We start from the raw sequence: 19,940 nt of genomic DNA on the forward strand, positions 1-19,940 counted from the left end.
TTTCACTCCCCATCCTACTCCTTGCACAGCGACCCAGCATCACTGCAGGGTACTGTTATGACCTGCTTGAATCTTTTTTTGCTCTGCAATGTTGGTATGTCCACCTGTATAAATATCAACAAGCAAATTTTTAGCATCATTTTACTTTTTTTCTTTCCTGTGTTCTTTCCTGCCTCTTCATCTAACCTTAGATCAATACCACAAATCATCACTAGAGAAAAGCTTTCCAAAGGAAAGAAGGCTCATTCTGCATTTAACTCTGAAGTACTGCTCAGATGAGAACAGAGTTGTTGGAGTAGGGAATTTTCATTGCCAGAGACACAGAGGCTGCTCTGCCATGAGGTGGTAGAAGCTGGTTCCAGAGTCTGAGATCCGCAACATCTTTGGAGTCTTGATATCTTGACAGTCTGTGGGCTGAAAACTGTCCAGTGTTACTGCTGGTCTGTTGATTAAGAGACTTGTGGCTTAGAATTAGGAACAGTAATTTGATCCAGAAGCGAGTGTGGATACATCAGAATGTATATAGCCCTGGAGTAATGTGTTCCTAGTACTCCTATCAAACAAATTGTGATTTGTGTGGCTTTCCTTTTCTTCAGTGAGAGACAGTGTAGGAATAACTGTAGGAAGCTCTTGGTCTGGGACAAAAAGGTTGTCTTTGGAATAAATATCACAGTGAAAAATTTCCACCCTAAACCTTTCATTAATTTCTCCATGTCATCTTAGTATATTTAAACTGTAAGAAATTATGCTGCAAAAAGTTCTTCCCACGTGTAATTTTTCCTCAAGTGAAGTGCATACCTTTCAAATTATAAACTTCCTACTTGTCCTAGGAAAATTCTCACTGTATAAATAATTGAACTCATCTGCAGTGAACACAAGTATTCTTTCTCTAGCAGTCTAAAATATATGCCTAAATACACATCTTGTAGTTAGTGCTTTAAATAGTAATTACTCCTGTGAAGTCACTGGAAGCCCTTAAAAGGATTTGACAGTTTCCCCACAATCTTTCAGTGAATGTAGTAGCTGGGCTGTGCAGTGCAACATCCACTGATAATTCAGCAGCTGAGGAACTCAGCAAAGCCTGCTCCAAACTTCTCAGCTGTTGACAGGCTTGACTTGCTGAGAACACTGGTTAAATATAGCACAAGCTAGCTGAGCTCAACAAAGTCATTGCTGTAACACTGTGTGAAGAGACCAGAAGAGGGGAAATACAATCTGAGAACTAAACTGCCAAAGCCTAACACCACCTAGCAACAGTTGAAAAAACTTTTAAACAAAAGTCTGGGTGAGACACAGACGGAGTATACCTCCTACTTCTCCTGCCTGGGATTTCTGCAAGAAGCAGCTCCGGTCTTCTGTTCTCTACCTTGCTTCCTTCATTACTTCAACTGCTGGTAGACCTAGAAAAGTGGACAAAGTTTCTATCTTTGTGCTCTCCTGGGCTGGATCATTCTACTCCTGTGGTGGTGCTGTGGGACGGGCTACTGGAATCTTACAGTGTAAAGGATATTCCTAGGTCCGTGTTGCTGACAGGTAAGACTGAGTTAACCTCTCCATTGCTTCTGTTTTTTTTACAAGAACTTTTATTTTCTAGTGTCTTTTTTACAAAAGATTTCTTTTCTAATTTCGATTGTCTCTTTCCTTCTTTGAACAATCTTCTGAGTGATTTGGAAATGTCAATAGATGAAAGCTGGGATAGAAGTTTTAGAGGTTTTTTTATGTTTCCATGATAGAAAAGCATTGCTTAAGTAACTTCTGCAGTTCTGAGAACAAGCATAATGAAGTAGCTAGCAGTAATATGAAAAAATGTGCATAGATTTTGATGTGTATCTTGTTTATATCTGCTTACATGCAGACAGAAGACAAATCAACATTTAATAATAGAATACATATCATCCCTGACCAGTGATAGTCTAGCAGCTATTAAAAACAGTCACAACCTGTGTGATAAACAAGAGGAAACAGCCATTCAGTAACAGAACTAACCAAATAGTTCCTGACCCAGTGCATTTGTACTTTCTGTTTCCTTACTTTCAGGACACACCTGGTGCCTTTTGTACTACCTTTGTGACAGCCTCTCTTGGTTCTTTCTCTTGTGCTTATTTATATGGAATGAATATTCATCTCCGCTGCTTTGATTAGCAGCATACAGCAACAGTCCTGAGGACTGATCTTATGTTTATTGTACCTAAGTGTGCTTGAGCTGGGTCACTGTTGTTAAAGTGTACGTTCCTTTTAGCAAAATAAATGAGAAAGCAGTTCTTAGATGTTTTACCCTGACAGCAGGATGGAATGCTGTTTGTCAGTTAGAAATGCATATCCTACGGCCCCATAGCGGTCATGTAATTTAGGGGAGGAATTGCTTTGTATGATTTACATTGTCTTAACTGACAAAAGCTGTTTGATCAATTGGAGAATGAATTCTACTCCTCCCTGCCACCTCTTTTAAAGCTGTTTTCTGCAAACAAAACAAATCTAGTATGCATGAATTTTTAAGAGACATACTGATTATGAGTTCATATGCAATATGATTTCAGTAATGAAGGCAGAGATTTAAAGAATGCACTTACCCTGTGCTAAAACCCTGTTCACAGATTTATGTAGGATTGTCTCAGACAAAAAATATTTGTCCTAAGGAAGGAGTGAACTAACTGAGTCTGTGCTGACTGTCTGTGGTGTTTGACACACAGTCTGTGGACTCTGGGACTGCCTCAGGAAGATGAGAATGTCTTCCTTTAGCTAAATAATTCTAGTTGCATCCCTGCATACTACATAAATGACATCAATACCACATCTTAGCAGTGGATGGATTGGATGGAATTAAAATACTCTGAAGCAACTTTGACTTGGTGGCTGAGAATGTAACTGCCTGTGAAATGATAAAATAAATTAAGTATTAGGATGGAAGAAAGTTCTTAAAAGCAAAAACTAATACAGTTTATTTCTTAGCAAGGGGCACACTGAAGCACTAAACAGAAACACTTTTTGGCGACTATCATTTAATGTGATAATTATTATTGTGGAATTACTAAAGCACTATGGGATCCCAAATCTAAATCTCAAAAGGAAACTTTGGAATTACTTTTTAATAGGGACATATCCTGAGAAAGTTATTTTTTCTTAAGAAGGCTACACAGTGAGAAATTAATCTGAGACAATATATGTACAGTTTTTGTCATCTTGACATTGGAGTGAAAATTACTGTTTCTTCTCTTTAATGAAGTATTTGGCAAATTAAACTGTGGAGAAATGACAAATTTAACCTTCTGAATAAATAGGGATGGCAAAATCTGGGAAAATACTATGGTAATATTGACTCCTTTTATGGTTTAGTTGTTCCTCAGCGTAAGTGTGGTTTTGCAACTTCCCTTTTTTTTGCACAATTTACATTTAGCAAAGTTTTTAAAATCGAAAGGCAAATTATTAGCCTGATAACTATCACATGAAGTGACATTTGAACAGTCTAATAGCAACTTTGAACTCTAACGCACGGAGTTGTGGTTTTACATACATCTGTCTTCCTTTCCATTTCAAAATGGAGGAGGAGGCTAAAATTACTCTTTTCAACAGGTGTCCACAAAGAGGCTCTGGGATTTTCCAATCAAATCTGTGGAATATGTAATGTGGCTATTCAACAGATGGTTTCATATTTGAAAAACAGCCAATTCTTCTAATGACTACAGTGAAACCAAGGTCAATTTTGTATCAAATCAGAAAGCAATTTATGTTTTGGCAATACACTCCATTGTAGTGATTTTTGTGGAAGACAAGTAGACACAGCATATGCATTGATTTTCTCCCTTATGTATCATTTTGATTTTGTTTATATTCACATAACTGTGGAATGAATGCTACCTTTCATGGTGCTAAAGACTATGTACTCCTTCCAATCTCAATCCACTTCCAGACTCTCTGTGGCTTTTTTGATTTTATTATAATATTTTCATAGTAATAGTTTTTATAAATTATTATTTAATTATTATATTAATTTTGTTATAATTTTAGCCAATCTAGCCACAGCTAAAGTCACCATCTTAACTGAGTGTTTTCATCACCTCAGTCTTTCAGTCTTTTTATAGAGGATCTGATTGTTTCTAACACCAAATTCAAAGACCTGAAATCCATCTTCAAAGCTCAGCACTGTTCTGTCCCTGCTTACATATGCCCTGATTTTCCTGAACTCCTCCCGCTCACATCTGGTAGACTATTGACCTTTGGGTCTGGTGTTTACTGATGTTTACTGGTACATCCTTTATGCTACTGGCTTTAGTGAGCTTGACATTGACCTCATGACATCTGAGTTTTCTGTAGTGCAGCTCACTGTCACACCTGACACAAAGATCATGGAAAGACTAAACATTATTAGAGCTATGTCAGCCAAAGTAGGATTCCTGAAGAAATGGGTGTGCTTCCTGGAAGCAGCTTGTGGACTAAGCAGTAGTATATTAGGAAATCTGTATTTTGCTGGTATGCCCTGTTTTGCTCCTCTGGGTTACAATTTCACCACTGTAGCCATTTCCATACTAAAAGCTTTTTAGTGATAGAGGTGTATCAGTGAAACTCCTCCTGACACAGGATCTTTCTGTTGGCACAAATTCCACACATGCTTAATTTAAGGCTTTTGATAATCTTATCTAACTCAGTTCAGGTACCTCCAGGCAGAAATTAAGAATGTGCCTCAGAGCTGTGCCAGTCAAAGGTCAGATTTATGCCACTGAGTTCAGAGTGAGATTTCCTTTGAATTCATTAAGATCAGGTTTCAGTATTCAGTAATTAGCAGATAAATTTCCAGTCCCCTCAAGAGCGTTTAACAAAACAGATCATCTCTATTCCTGTCCAAATATTTTTGTTCAAAGAGACATTTTATTTTTCCTCCAATTTCTGGTTTCTTCCCTTCCTTTCTCAAGGTCTGTCATTGCAGGTTGCCATGTTATTTAAAGGTATAAACTGAATTTGGGGTAGGGATTTTGTCCTTCTACATATCTAAAATGCCAGTTGGAGAAATAAAGTGAGTATTTGTGAAGAGGCCAGATGAAACATCATTACAAATGAGAAGGAACTACATCTATTCATACTTACTATTTCTCCAGAAATATTTAGTATATAAAACCCAGGATACTGAAAGCTAGAAAGATAAAATAAGGATATTCTGTTGTATAGAAAAGTTTAAATATTTATTAACAAGAAGACCAAATGTCTAAACTTTTCAGCTTCATTATCTTATTGTGGTAGTTTTCATTTTTAGCCTTTTCTGTTTTAATTTCTCTCATTGCTTTCTACTGAAAGTTGTTTCCTAATTTTATGCAGAATATTGGTAATTATTTGGGGAAGACAGGCTTTTCTTCATTTTGGAGCATATTGGATAGCTGAGAAAACAATCCATTCATAAAATATTAAGATTGTTTAACCTCTCTTTTTCTACTTAGTAGCTAGTATTTATACCAAGCTAGTGACACTAGGACTTGTAACACAGTCCTGTAGTTATGCTTTGAGGTGAAGGGCAGAAACAATTTTGCCTGTGTCCTGTTCAGGAGAGACAATGAGAGTCTCTGATCATGTTGAAAATGTGTGATGCCTCATGTATTTGTGAAAATCGTGTATTTCGGGATACTTGATTAGATTTTCCCTTTTATTTTAGGTCTTTGCACCTACTCCTCCTGCTTCTGCAGATAATCTGTACTTTCTATATTACCTTTTATTCTCAGCATCATAGTAAAATAAGTACTAATATAAGTGCAAACAGAAAGTCTTCCTCCATTGGGAGAGATGTGCTTTTTTTTCTTTTTAATTCAAGATGGCTTTGCCCTATGATTCTCATTCTGCTTTGTCTGGACTGTATCTCTTAATCTTTTCCACAAGTAAAGCACGCAAATTGTATCTCTAAAGGTGATCTGTAAGATTACATAGATTGTGGCATCCTCCACAATGTCTTACACACTCAGAAATACAGAGAAAGTGACAATTCCTACAATTAAAAGCTTAATTAAAACTTCATTGAAATGGGAGTATATGTGTGCATGTGCGCATGACTTTTGCAAGAAAGGAAATGCTTTTTGGCACAACAGAATGCTTTGCTGAAGGAGTGGGACAAACACATCCAAAGCACACGGAAATAGGCTGGAGCTTGTACTTTTTCCCTTAAATGGACAACCCGTCTGGTTGCTGTGTGCTGACAGAGGCAAAGGGGGGTGTGAATCTGAAAGATCGCTGCGCTTTGTCCAAGTGAGTTTCATTTCAAAGCTGATAAAATGACAATTAAAATCTTAATTATCTAAGATGTGGCCGAAGTCATTCAAATATAAACTGGTGGGGTTTCAAAACAAGAGCAAAAACCTTGATGAATTTGCAATAAACTTGTCCAGTTTGATTTACACACTTTTAGACCTCTGAATTACAGTAATGGTTACTTTCTTCACTTTTCCTTTTTGGGGAAATGGTGACAAAGAGTGTAATGTTTGGTGATTTATGCTGTCCAAAACTCTGTTCCAGCACATATGTAAAAGTGATATTTTGCAATCTAAATCCATTTCCTATCTGAAGTCCACAGTATTTAGAGGCTTGTATGTTTGCAGAAGGGAGGTATCTAACTAAATAGTGTGTTATGGTTGTCATCAGCAAGAGCTACAGCTTCGCTAACAAACTTTAAAAAAATGCAACTGATAAAAAATGGATTCTATTGTAGTAACAGAATAGAAATTTTTTTAGAAACTGGTTTTAAGGCTGCTCCTGTTATACAAAAAAGTAATTGGAAATGAACGCTCATGTGTCCTTGGTAGAAGAATTCTCACTAGAGTTTATCAGCCTGCTTGTGTTTTTCAGAAAATACAAAGCAAATGAATGCAACAGAAAGCAGAGACTGCTTGCATCAGTGTAATCGAATTGCTGCCAACTTGCCTTGTTTATCTAAGAGATCTCTGTGAAAATAAGGTCTTTCCCACACAGGCATGAGTCACAGGATGTAAGGCAGCTAAGCAGACTTGCTTCAGCTTTCTAGTGTGCACAGATCTAAACTAACCTGTTTTAGTGCCTGCTCCTGTAACTAAATGAGATTCAAGTTGACAACAGGAAGGGAGAAGTAATGGTGAATTCATGGTGCTATTTCAGTGTAATAACCTGAATGCTAAGGAAACGATGCAATTTCCATTTATTGGGAAAACTGCAGTTACTGTGACAACAAATATACACTGAAAAAAACATACACAATTTATCCTCAAGTTCAAATCTGTGAACATAGTAGAAAGGATATTCATAAAATCTCACACTATCTAGTTATGTGTCTCAAAGAACATTCTTACTTTTAAAATATATAATCCAGATTGTTGAAAAAATAACCCTTTAAAAGCCATAAGCAAGGGCATAAATGAAAGGGTGGGAAAGCACATGTGGTTAATGATGACCAGTTCAGTGTTGGGCTGACTAAAATTTAATTAAGCATATATTTCTCATGCTGAAGTTATTCAATTCCTGTGTCTGTCTTTTATACTTGTTCCCAAAATCTCACTTGTCTCACCCTCTGTAATTGCAAAACCTCTTGGATCTAACTTTTAAGGTAAATGTTACAGTAGTTCTTCTATAGTGTGTTATTTCTCCTTTTATTTTTCAACAAGGACTTCTGTAATGAAAAGAAACATAGATTTTATTCCAGTAGATAAGGATTTCAGTTCTTCAGTGTGATCAAATTCTTTAGAGAAAACTATATGTTCCAATTTTTGACTCTGGGCAGGAGATAGCAGGAAGGGAATGGTGCCATGTGAGATGTCCTCAAGCACGGCAAACATAGCGCAGAACAAGATGTCCCTCTGCGCAGAGGGACACACATGGCAACGGAGCTCCTGAGTGCCTGGGGAGCCATGTGTTCTGAGGCAGCTGGCTGTGGGAACCACTGCTGCTTCAAGTGGCATGAGACAGAGGCTGGAATCCAAGGCACAAAAGGCATCAGAGGGCAAATAGTAAAAAGCAGGGTCACAGTAGCACATCCTCTGAATGAGCGGTGCCATTTATTTACAGAACCATAATTCAGGTGAAGGGAACTGGCAGAAGTCATCCAGTCTCCCCCAAAGTGGGACTGTCTCCAGAGTCTGATCAGGTTGCTCTGGGCTTTGATTATTTTCATATATCTTGAGTATTTTTAATTTATAAATATTTTAAGGTCTCTTGTCTTTGTGATCTTTGGATCACAAAGTTTTGGACATAGCTGGCCATGGAATATTTTGCAAGAGATGATAATCAGTGTATCAAGATACATACACTGAATGGCTTGAGAGTTGGTTGATAGGAACATAAATCACAGGTCTTTGGCACGTTCAAAATTGCAAAAGAAACCACCTGTAGTAGGTTTTTTTTGTTTGTTTGATTTTGTTATGTTTGATGTGTTATGTCCTAAAATAGGAATAATAAGGACGAAAAATCTTGTATGTAATTTTTTATCTTAGTTTACTCCAGCTGTCAGAGTGCACACCCTCTTCCTTCTGCCTGCTACATTCTGTTTGAAAACCAAACATTTAGACTAAGGCACCGTTGAGGTGCCATCTTTCTGCAAAAACAATTCTGAAAAATGTTAAGTGTGTTCTATCCAGGTAGTCCAATAAGCTGAAAGACTAGCATTGAGAATGTAATTAATGAGGAAATAAGTATGTAAGGAAGGATAACAGAGATGATGCTTTTGAGGAAGGGAACTCTGGAGACTGTTTCCACTGCTGAGTTCACTTTTCTCATTGAACATCTCTTTCCAATTGTATCCTAATCAGGAGCAGAGCATGATGCACATATGGCAAACAGGATTCCTAGATGGAGTTCTGGTTAACCTGAGGCTAGTTTAAAAAAGCCCTTCTTGTGGAAGCATCTAAATTTACCTGTTAGTGACTACTGTAGCATGAAACAAGGACAAAGCAGGGGCCTTGTGGCACTCAAAGGGGTGTGGCAGTCAGTCTTTCCATACAGGATTTCTTATACCTATTAAGAATAGCCACTGAGGACAGGTAATCTTCTTCTCTTTACATAAATAATGTTCCTAAAACTGGAACTCTGACTAGAATATTGTCATCATCAGTACATGTGGAGGGAAAAAGGCCAGGGAATTCTCATGGCTGGTGGTGTACAGAGGTCTCAGATCCCATTGTACCGGTCTAGAGCAAACTCAGCACTTGCTGCAGAGAGGAACTGGAGCAGCTGGTGTGTCTTGCACACACACACACACACATACGTCATACAAATTACCCTTGCAGCCTTTTTAATAAAAAAGCTGCCATATGCTTCAGTGGGGTTAAGTTAATGAGAAAGGTAGTGAGATTTATGAAGAAGAGTTCATGCTTTGAAAGACACCAGAACAGGCTAGGACACACAAGAGGTGCTTTAGCAGAAGGCCAGGAAGCTGAGTGTTTTAAAGCTAAACTTTAAACCTCTAAACCATGAGTTACCAAGTTAACATCATCTTTAACTACCCTGACTTGTACCCATATGGGCAGAGGTTTTAAAAGTAGATAGTGGGTTGGAGAAAAAATAAACCTAAACTGATTTTCCTGCTTTCAGAGAACATGTTCTAAAATCCCAAATGATTTTGGAACAGCTTTTTATTAGAAAGATAGAGGGGGTGCCATGTAAGTATCTTTGGTACAGAATTCGATCTATTTGCAAATGAAAATTTACAGAACTTACACAACGGGATTGCTGTGGTACTTGGGGGCCCAGGAGGAGCTGTTCAGAGCCCTCTCTGTGATAATGGCACAGCTGCCTCATCCCAAGAAAACAAATTCCCTGCAGTGATACAAGTTTCTAGCCCCTGTTCTGTATCACTATCAGCCACACAACCTTTATCACTACAGGCCTCTGAGAACTAATGAAGTGCTAGAAAAATATGTGAGAGCTATAGACAGTGTAATGAGTTTCTCCTTGGCTTAGCAGAAAAGAAGCCTAGGAAAATAATCAGAAATAAACTGAATAATCTACTAAGTGTTCAGTGAATACCCTCAACATAACACAACAGTTTGTAACAGTTTGTTAAGGAATAAGTAGAATGGGAAAAATTTTGCTGGCTATTGGTGTCAGCTCATAAAAATCCCTCCATGACAGCAGTGAGTATCTAGAAATGAGGCATAATTGCACACAAGGAGGGTTAATTTAGTTACCTCCAGCATTAGTTGTGTAAACAAAGTCTAAATCACACTGCAAGAGTGTGATTGCACTGCAAGGTTGTAAGAGTGGCAGGACATCTGACAGATTCCTTATTACTAGAAACACTTTGCTAAATTCAGGTTCTGTCTCCAAAATATTCATGTCATGTTTGAATTTTGTTGTTTGAAATAATGTTACCTTAAAATGGGAGGTGGTAGTTGTCATACCAGGGAGGAGGAATGCTGGTTAAATTGCTGGCTTTCACACCAGCGACTCCCTGTGTGACTCTAAGCAAGTTACTTGTCCACTTTTAATAACAACCTGAATGTTACAAGAATAAACATAGTAGTGACTTTGACACTCTGAGATGTTGCAGTATTGAACATCATGTCAATAGCTTTGAATAAGAAGACTTAAATAGCCCTCCGTGGAAACCAGATTCTGCAGGGAGAAGTAGGAATGGAAGTTGAATTAGTCTGAGTGACAAGAATATGTATTTTTAGAGGAGCTAGCCAGAGGGAAGCTTAGCTGTGCCTTGAGTTATAGGTCACATATATCAGCCATAGTGGTAAAACACTGCAAAAAAAGGAAGGAGGAGGACCAGGGATGTGACCAGAAAACTTCAAGAACAAAACCATGCCAGGATAGAAACCAAACTAATGTCAATTCTGAGATGTTTCTGGAAAATCAAAACCATTCGCTCCGGTTCAGTTGTACCAAAAGTAATTCACAGAGCAAAGAGGGTGCTGTCAGCTTGTGATCCTGTTGTTATTTTGGGAGTGCTCAGGACAAGCTCTCTAGTACAAGGAGGAGACTGCTGGGAAAAAACTAATCTTGAAGGAAAAAGGACCTTTGAGAGAAGGGGTGAGCCGAATGTGGCTGCCCAAATTAGCTGGTGTTGGGCAGCTCCAGAGCCACTGTGGGGCTGTGGGGAGGCTACACAAACCCCGTGTGCCTGCTGGAGCAGTGAGGAAGGAGCACCTGGAAAACAGAAATGTTCTGTGGTGCTGCCTGACTCTTGTAAGCTCAGCAGGTAGCCAGTGTCTCCAGTTGTGCCTGCTTTGTTAAAGCAATGGTCACAGCTCAAGTGAATCTCTTGGCAACTGAGATTTTTGATAAGAATTTATCGGGGAATTGAGTTACCATTACATAACTCTCAGCTTTAATTAAAACTAGAGAAAATTAGAAAAACATACAGTCCTGATGTCTTCAAGGAAGTTGAAATCTCTGATCTCTAGATGATCTGATGCCATCATATATTGCTTTAAAATCTCCTGAAAAACAACTTTGGAGGATTTTCTTGAGATTTTGAATCTGCATGGTTGCCAATGCCAGTAGACAGAAGGGATGGTGAGTTTGGGAGCAGGGCAGAGTGCCACCCTTATGTATGTGCCACTGCCCAGAAGAGGCCACAGCTGCTGAAACACAGCTGAGGGCAGCGTGGGTCTGCCACACTGTGCCCTGCCACAGTGGAACAGCAGTGACAACTGCGCAGGTGGCCTCAAAACTAGCCCAGATCAAAGCAGGAGGGCTGGAAATCATTTCTTCATTTAATTATGAGCCTTTCCAGATTGGGGAGAGAATGGGGTAGTAAATGGCCCTTCCTTAGATTTCATGAACGGGAGCGCAGGTCTTTATCGTGAGCGTTCCCCTGAAAAAAGACGTGAAGCGTGGAAGTCCAAGCAGCCACCCACATACCTGGGTGTACCAGCACAGAAAGCAGTCTGCATGGCCTGCTCTGCTGGGAGGGGAGTGAAAGCTGTAGCTCCCTTTTGGGAAATGACACAGAGAAGGGTTGTGATAAGGAAAACACACCTAGTAAAAGAGAAAAAAAAATCAGTCTCCTGGGACAGTTATATTCAGATGCAAGAAAGAGGCATGGAAAGGAAAAGAAACCAGTGGTTTCTTTTAAATGATCCTAGTTAATTTCACTTAAAAAAATAGGGACCCACAGTAATGAGGTTTAGAATGCTAAAAAGAATGAAAGGGGGTTGCAGATATACCATGGTGCTGTACTGAAATGTAGCAGCATTTCAGCACATTTTTTGTCACTGTGGAGAGTGGAGCTTCTCTCCATGTGTACAGTGATATCATCCATTCTCTTACAAAAACCTCATACAATACTATAGGAGAATATGTGTTCAAAAGGTTTGTTCAAAGTCTCACAGCAAATTGTAGCACATCAGGGGCGTTTTTTGGTTAGTTGTTGGTTGGTTGCTGTTTTCTTACTGTTGCTGTTGTTGGGTTGTTGTTTTTTTATTAATTTAGAGGTATGGGATTGGTGAGTTTTTTGTGGGATTTTTTTTCTTCTTTTTATAGTGAAAGAACAAAGTTAAGCCCTCAGGGTTTTGAACCTACTGTCTCATGACTGAACCTAATATCTGATCTCTAAGCTCCTCTGGACTGCCTACTTCATTATTGTTTTCCTGATGTGAAAACAAGGGGCCCTGAGAAACAGGCAGCTACTGAGCTCTTTTCAGGGTGGTCATTTAGTTGCTTCTTGGATCAGGCAGCTTGAGATGCTTCAAAACAACTTAGTGTGTCTCCTCCAAAGGATGCATATACATCTCATCTCTGTGTGTCTAAGCTCCCTTGGCCTCTGTCCAGGAACATCCACATTTCCTGACTCATGGCAACTGTACCCTGTCTGGTTGTACTTCATTAGCAGCAGCTCAAAAATCAGAGCAATGTTCTGCTGTTGCGTAAGTTTTTCCAAGCAGTAAACAATAACACACTGCCACAAGCTTTATTACATTTATCTTGGAATTCAAGATCCCAAAGAGACCAATGCTTTATTATTTTCTTTAATGACAATCCAAAAAGAATGTAAGATGCTATTCTTTAATAAATACTTTCAGGATAACTTAGTATCTTCTTAATTAAATGTTCTGAAAAGGAAGAATAAATGCTACAGAAGTTATAATAAGCCAATAATTTTTCTTCCAGCTGAGAAACATGGATTTTTTTATTGTCATATCGGTTTTATTGCTGTATCAGAACTTAGAGAATAAAATGGTGAGGGCAAATTTAAAGCTACAGAAGCATAAAACAATTTGTTGGAAAAATTACATTTTAAAGCTTTAGTAACATACCTTTCAATACGTCCTGTTCTCAATAACTCTTCTTTACTTGCATCTCAACCAGTTGTTTAAAACATTTTAAAAGCAGTAGCATTATCAGATAGCTCAAAGCAGCTTAGAAGATAAATGGTCCTTGACTATTACTGGAGTTCATTAAAAGAAAACTCTCTCTGACTCTAGAATCTATTTTGGAGCTACGGCTGCTCTACTCCCCTTCTTGTGGCATGATGCAGCTGCTATTCCTTTAATATTTTTGCTGACAGCTACAGCTGACAGATAACATTTCAGTTCACCCCAACATCAACTGTGTCTCAAGGCTCCCTTAGGCTGGAAACGCTGCCTTCCTTGTGGCTTTGCCTGCATCACAGTGCAACGCTGCAAGTGTGCAGTTGTGCACTTGTCACTTGTAATGGAGCAGCAGACACAGGGCTGCAGTCAGGTCGTTTGCTGGGGGAGCACATCAGCCATCTCTCATCTGTGAATTGTGCAGCAACAACTCCTTTCCCTTCATCCCCTCTCCCACGTCCTAAAAAACCAGGAACTAGAGCCTGGGAATAAAAATAATTTTGCATATGTAGCTCTGCAGTATGTCAACTGGTATTTTACATTTTACGTTAATTGTCACTTTATATTTTTGTTTTAGTTATACTTGTTACCATAGATGATATAGAAATTATTTTATCCATCTTAATGTATAATCCCTGAGCAAACAGGCTTTGATTTCTTGGTCCATAGAAGTTTTCAGATCATAGTCAATCACTCAGTAATACTGTGGTGATTCACCCACAAAAGGAACTTCTCACAAATGCAGGACTGTTTTCCTCCCCAAGAGAAAACAAGAACATTTACAGTGCTCCCAGTTCTGTCCTTGAACATCCATATCTGTAAGAAAGAAGCAGCTGGAGGATAGGTTTCAAAAGCAGTTGACATGTAAGAGAAAGACACAAGGACAAGTGAGAAGGAGGCATTGCTCAGTTAGTCCTTCAGAGGAATTCTCAGGAAAATTAATTATATCTGTACTTTTTTGATTGATGACTGAATTAAAAAATAAAAACAAATAAATGTTTTGCTATGTTTTTTGGGAGGTTTTTTTCAGGATTTGCAGTGAGATCCATTAGCTTTTGTTTAGATTAAATATTTTGCTAGACTTTAAAAGACTGCTTTTATTATGGGGTACATCTATCAAAATTTAAAGAACAGGAAGAAAAGTGGGAGTTTGGAACCATCAAAAAAACCCATGAAAACAACCCAGAAAGAAAAAGTTTAGAGTACTTTTTTGCTACAGTATAGACATTAAAACACCTCCAAGGAAAATATTTTTGACTGTTTCACTCTCTGCAGAAAAAAGTCAACTTTGTATGAAATATTTAAATATTCACTGGAGCAAGAGCTAACACTTGGGAAGACCCAAAGCTACGTAAAAAGTGATAGAGTTGGTTTACTCCCTGTGACTCAAAATTCACACATTTTTATTCAAATACCCATTTTTTAATCTTGCACACAATTTGGAAAACAGTTTCTGTATTGTAAGAACTTAAGACGCTACTGGGCTTTGATAGAAAATTGGGACTTTTGTGAAAAAAAGGCAGAGAAATAATTTTCTTAAAATTTTTCTACTTCCCTCCCATAGTACCTCTGACTTCCTGTGATCTTAGTGTGGGGAAAAACATGTCAGAAATAGGAACTGTTTCTGCAGTTCATATATTCCATTTTAATTTCTTTTTTCTTTTAAATTTTATACTGAATTTGACCCAAATCTGCTTCAGAGTGCTCAAACCCATTCTTTTAGGCAGAATGAATTGATTACTAGAAGAAATTGCCCAGCATAATTTCAAATGCAGCCTCTAATCAGACTGTTCTGCTTCCAGTTCCCCTGTGGTGGGAATCCACAAAAGGCAAGCAGCAGGATGGTTGCATAGCTGTAACACCAGGGGCTGAGAAAAGCGCATCCTTGAGCCTTTAGAGGTAGTGTGAAGGTGTCCTAACCCTTCTCTAGAGCCCATGGGGCCAGATTTATGGCTGGAGAATATTAGTATTAACCTCATATTCCCATTTCTCTGCAGAGAGAGAACCTAAGCAAGCACAAAGCCATCACTGGAAAACATATCTACCAATACAAAGAAATAATACAGTGTCACTATACTATGAAGAAAGCAGCGAACCTCAGTTTTCTGTGCCAGGTGATGGTGTTAAATTATGTAGTCTTTGACAGTTCAGTAAATACCTAGTGTACATACTGTTGTGTTATACTGGATTTATTTTGTCTTCTTTGGAGCAACTCCCCTTCCACAGGTTTCTCAAGGATGGTAAAACTTCTCAATTCTGTCCTGCAGTTCAGTGGAATCAACTGGATTCTAACTCTGACGAGTGGCATTTCATCTGTGTAACTCCTCAAATTAAAACACTTTCTTTGGGGAAACAAGCCTGCCTGAAAAAGCTTGCATTAAAACTCCACTGTAGTTAATAGGTCAAAATTCCCAAGGACATTGCACAAAAGTCTGGCAGTGTCGGACTGGTTCATCTTATAAGTGCTGCCATAGAGCATTGTAGGCAGGAAAGCACAAGTTGCAGACGTTATGTTATTTTCACATATTTTTTGAGTGCTGCCAAAATAGGCATAATTTGCAGATAAAATAAAGAAGAAAACTTAGAAAGTTTGTCTGAAATAATAATAAGGAATATTTAGAAATTTCTTAGGGCATGTCTGAAAATGTGCTGTGTATGTCATTTCACAGATCATGATCATGTCCCTTTTCATGTATTCTCTAAGAAACCACAAAATACACCAAGAATAAGACAGTGGAAGTCAGAACAGACACCACTTCTGATGTTTTACTTACAAACAAAAATATATTAATTTATTTAATGAAACTTCCGGTTTTATTTTTAGCATCTTTAAAAATGCTCCTTTTAGAACACAGAAGGGAGGGAATGGATTTGTTGATGAACATTCTTATCAACATTAGGTACATCTTGAGTCTCTTCAGTAGCTTTCTCTTTTCTTTGTAAGTCCTTCCTTAAAATCAAGAAAAAACTGTTAGAAATCAAGATGTTCCATCTAGATACTTTTGCGCAGCAGACAGATTTCTCTTACCTAGACAATAACCTGAAACTCTGTTAATGGTGGCATTTGATGTATTTCTCTTATTCTCAAGTTTTGCTGTATTATTGATAAATATAGCTAATCAACTGGGAATTTGAAACAGATGAAAATGTGAAGTATAAATGTAAGCAGATACTAAATGCTATATCAAAACACTGTAATATAACTTAGGTATAACAACTGATTTACAAATGAAATGTTAGGCTGGAATATAGAAGAGAACACATACTGCACAGCAAGCTGATAACAAAGCCCTATCTAAGTTTGCCTGACATTTTTCATTAAAAATCTAGACGTGTATGAAGCCCAATTGTTTACAGCTTTGCCAAACTTCAGTTGTTCAGGCTGGATGTCTGGCTGAGTCTGAATTGTTTTTGGAAGTTTCAACTAGAATGCTTTGAGCATTTCCAAGAATTAGTTGAGAGAAAATTCTTGTTTGCCCATGTGAAAACAATCCCATAACCATTTTGCTGAAGAGCTTTAATGTCTCCATGTTCCAGAGTGATCTACTGAGATTCAGCCAGGAAACTACTCTGTGGCAGCAAACTGACTTTTGCCATTCCTGTGAAAATTATGCTGGGCTAAGAGCCACTGAACAAAGCATTTCACCAAGGATACCTTAGTGATACCAAAGATACCTGGTAGAGATTTGTAACTAACGTCTCAGAATAGCCCACACATGCTAAAAGCTGTCCCAGTTCTTCACCTATTGCAGCTGACTCAGGCACGTGCCATTTCCAGAGAGCACCTCCACCTCACAGTTACTGGGTTAAGTAACACTCTTCCCACAGTTACTTCTTCATCTGGTGCTACAGCCTACAGCACAAAAAAATGAGATGAAAGCTCTTCTTTTTTCTGTTTCAGCAATACTTACTCAGCAGAGCCTATGCCATGGTGGCAAAAGATGTGTGGATAGCATGATTGCTCCTGCTGCTAGGGAGGGTCACTGGTGAGGAATAGCATGGTGACAAGCCCTTTTGTGATACCTTCGTACCTGTCTGTCAGGATTTCTTTGCCAGTAATAAATATTGGCCATCACCTTTTCTGTGGGATAGAAACATTGCCTTTGGGAAGACAGAGAATAATCAACAATCACACTGACACTTTGCGAGTGTAAATATGCTTTTATTAGGAATTTATCTCAATCTTCAGCTAATTCACATTTGGAATCAGAATTATCCCAGTTTGTTTCTTTCTGTGGTGTGAGATTTGTGCCGTTGCACGGTTTAGCATTCATCATTGCCTGACAGGCAAGTTGGACTTTTCTCTGTGTCCCAGCATCCACCTCAGCTCATCTTCCAGCAGTGAGCTTTGGAAGTGTTCAGTCTCCAATCCATCTCTAATAGCTGCAACTCTCCAGCTTCACCCATCTGCATGGCACCACCCTTCCCTGCAAAGCTGTCTTCTTAGTTCTTCCCTTTGGATTTGGGCACAGGGCAGGCTCCTAAGGCAATTTGTTCAACCTGCTTTATTCTTGTAGAAGCAGCTACAGCAACTGCTGTTCCCATATTTTTACCACGCTCACTGTTCCTCTTCTCCCTGCTGCACTCCCCCAGGAATTCATTCCATCTGACTGTGCCATCTGTCTCAGTGTTTCTCACTTGCTTGCCCTCCTCTCCAAAGTCAGGGCTTTGCAGTTCCCCTGCAGTTCTGTAAAGCAAAAATCTGTGTTTACACTTCTCACAGTTTGAAAGCCATACAGAAACAAAAATATGTGAGTGACACTAGACAGTGCCGGTGCTGGTTCTCTGACCCTCAGTCCTGTTGTCACTGCCTGGTCATACCTACATTTTTAAGCATAGACTTCAAAACAGGTTGATACCTATGTTCAGACTGCCAAACTCTGCCTGGGCCAATCCCCAGGCAGGGCTAACTCCTGAACCATTCTAGGAAGACCACTGTTTAGCTCATGTCAAACTTTTGACCAAGCCCTGGCACTGCTTAATCTCCTAGTTTAGACATAATCCTCATGTCATACTCATCTGAGCACACCAAGTGCCTGGGATCATCTGAACAATCACATAAAATATTTCTGCATTATAAAGATATACTTTATTATTATTGAATCAGACTTCTCCACAATTACAGCTAGACTGACTCTTTTCCAAGCATATTTTGAACTTCTAAGACTGGAAAATTCTAGCATTGGGAAACATTTTGTGACATGTTTAAACTGATTTTTTGAGTTAGTTCCTTATGCATTATTTTAGTATATCTCCTCTGCATCTTTTTTTACCATCTACTTTCCTTTTCTCTTTTCTTTAGATGAGTAAAAAGGAAAAACAACACAGACAATTTTAATAAAGCTCAGGGATCAGTGTTTCCACCTGAACTATCTTAATTAATGAGCACAGCAGATGATACTTCAGTCAGATGAGTCAAAGCTAATAATACCTCATTGGGTCTTCTTAGTTCCTTATGGACAAACAGTGCTTAGAGCTACAGGCACAATTGTGCACACGATTTCACAGGACTATCTCCTTTTCAAAAGGCAACATGTAAGCAAGGAAAAAAAAGCCAGTAAAAAAAGTTAATTTTAACCATATGTGGTTTTGGAGGACTGTTTTTTATTGGACAACAGTTCAATGAGTAAGACAAAAAACTCATACAGGCAATTCTAAGCTCCGTCAGAAAAAAAATTCCCAAAACTTAATACATCAACAGCTAAACTGTAAACAGTCAACAAACCAACCAGAAACTCAAAGAACCACTTTGAGCCCTTGGCTTCAGCAGATGGAGCACACAACTCTTACATTGTGGGAATATCAGCCTTGCAGGGCCTTCTACACTGCTCCATGCAGAAGTAGAGCATTGGAATTTGCAGCTCGTGAGGACTGGATGAATTCCTTGGCCTTCCTCTCCTGTGAAAGTCTGTGATGATGCCTTAGAGCTCTGGTTCACTCCTGTGAGTGAAGCAGAACCTCAGAGGCAACTCCATCCTGAAATGATAGTGTGAAGTAAAAATGACCACCCATTTTCTTCCATAAGTTTTCAATGCCCTGTGTTCAATGCATGTTTTGTTAAAATTTGAAAATCACAGTTTTAGAGTAAACCAACAGACTTTCATCTGCCAACATGCCTGTCCAAATCCTTTTCCAAGAGCTGATGAAATGATCTGACGTAAAGCAGAGCAGAGGCTGCATTCTTTACAGAGCTTTGAGTGATGCGTATTTTATCAACCCATCCATAAGAAAGGGATTCCTGAACAAAATGGCTAAGTGAAAAAAGAGATAATTTTACAAATATCCTTAAATGGAATTTTAGTTGTGACATGCACCGTGAACATTGCTAATGATTTCAGATATAAGATTGTTCTGCAATTAAGAAGCAACTCAATGCACTTTTAAATTGTAGCTCTGCAAACATAATTATTGTTTCCATTACTATTATCTTAATTAGTCTTTTTTGGCTTTACAAAAATTTGGATACAGATAGTTTAAAAACTTGCAGCTCCAGCGCTAATTCAGCTGAACAGTTTCTGTGGAACAACTGCTACATCAATAAATATCTAAATATACATAAGATTAAGATCCTTCCTCTCCAAGACATTTCACCTTTAATTTTAGGTGCTTGAGGCATTACTGAAAGCTTAAAAATGTTATTGAAAAAGTGCTGTGACATCTGAGCTATGGCATGCAATTCGTTCA

At 38.5% G+C, this 19,940-nt stretch overlaps 1 protein-coding gene across 3 annotated transcripts in view; it reads left to right on the forward strand.

Moving 5' to 3' along the window:
- Positions 1-1,028: 1,028 nt before the first annotated feature.
- Positions 1,029-19,940, forward strand: part of FILIP1 (filamin A interacting protein 1) — a 102,725-nt gene continuing 83,813 nt past the window's right edge. For all 3 annotated transcript variants that reach the window (XM_010405233.4, XM_010405255.4, XM_039568756.1), the window contains exon 1: positions 1,029-1,533. The gene's annotated coding sequence lies outside the window, so the exon portion shown is untranslated. The remainder of the gene's footprint in view (positions 1,534-19,940) is intronic.

This window comes from Corvus cornix, chromosome 3, assembly GCF_000738735.6.
Source record: "Corvus cornix cornix isolate S_Up_H32 chromosome 3, ASM73873v5, whole genome shotgun sequence".
Lineage (NCBI taxonomy): Eukaryota > Metazoa > Chordata > Aves > Passeriformes > Corvidae > Corvus > Corvus cornix.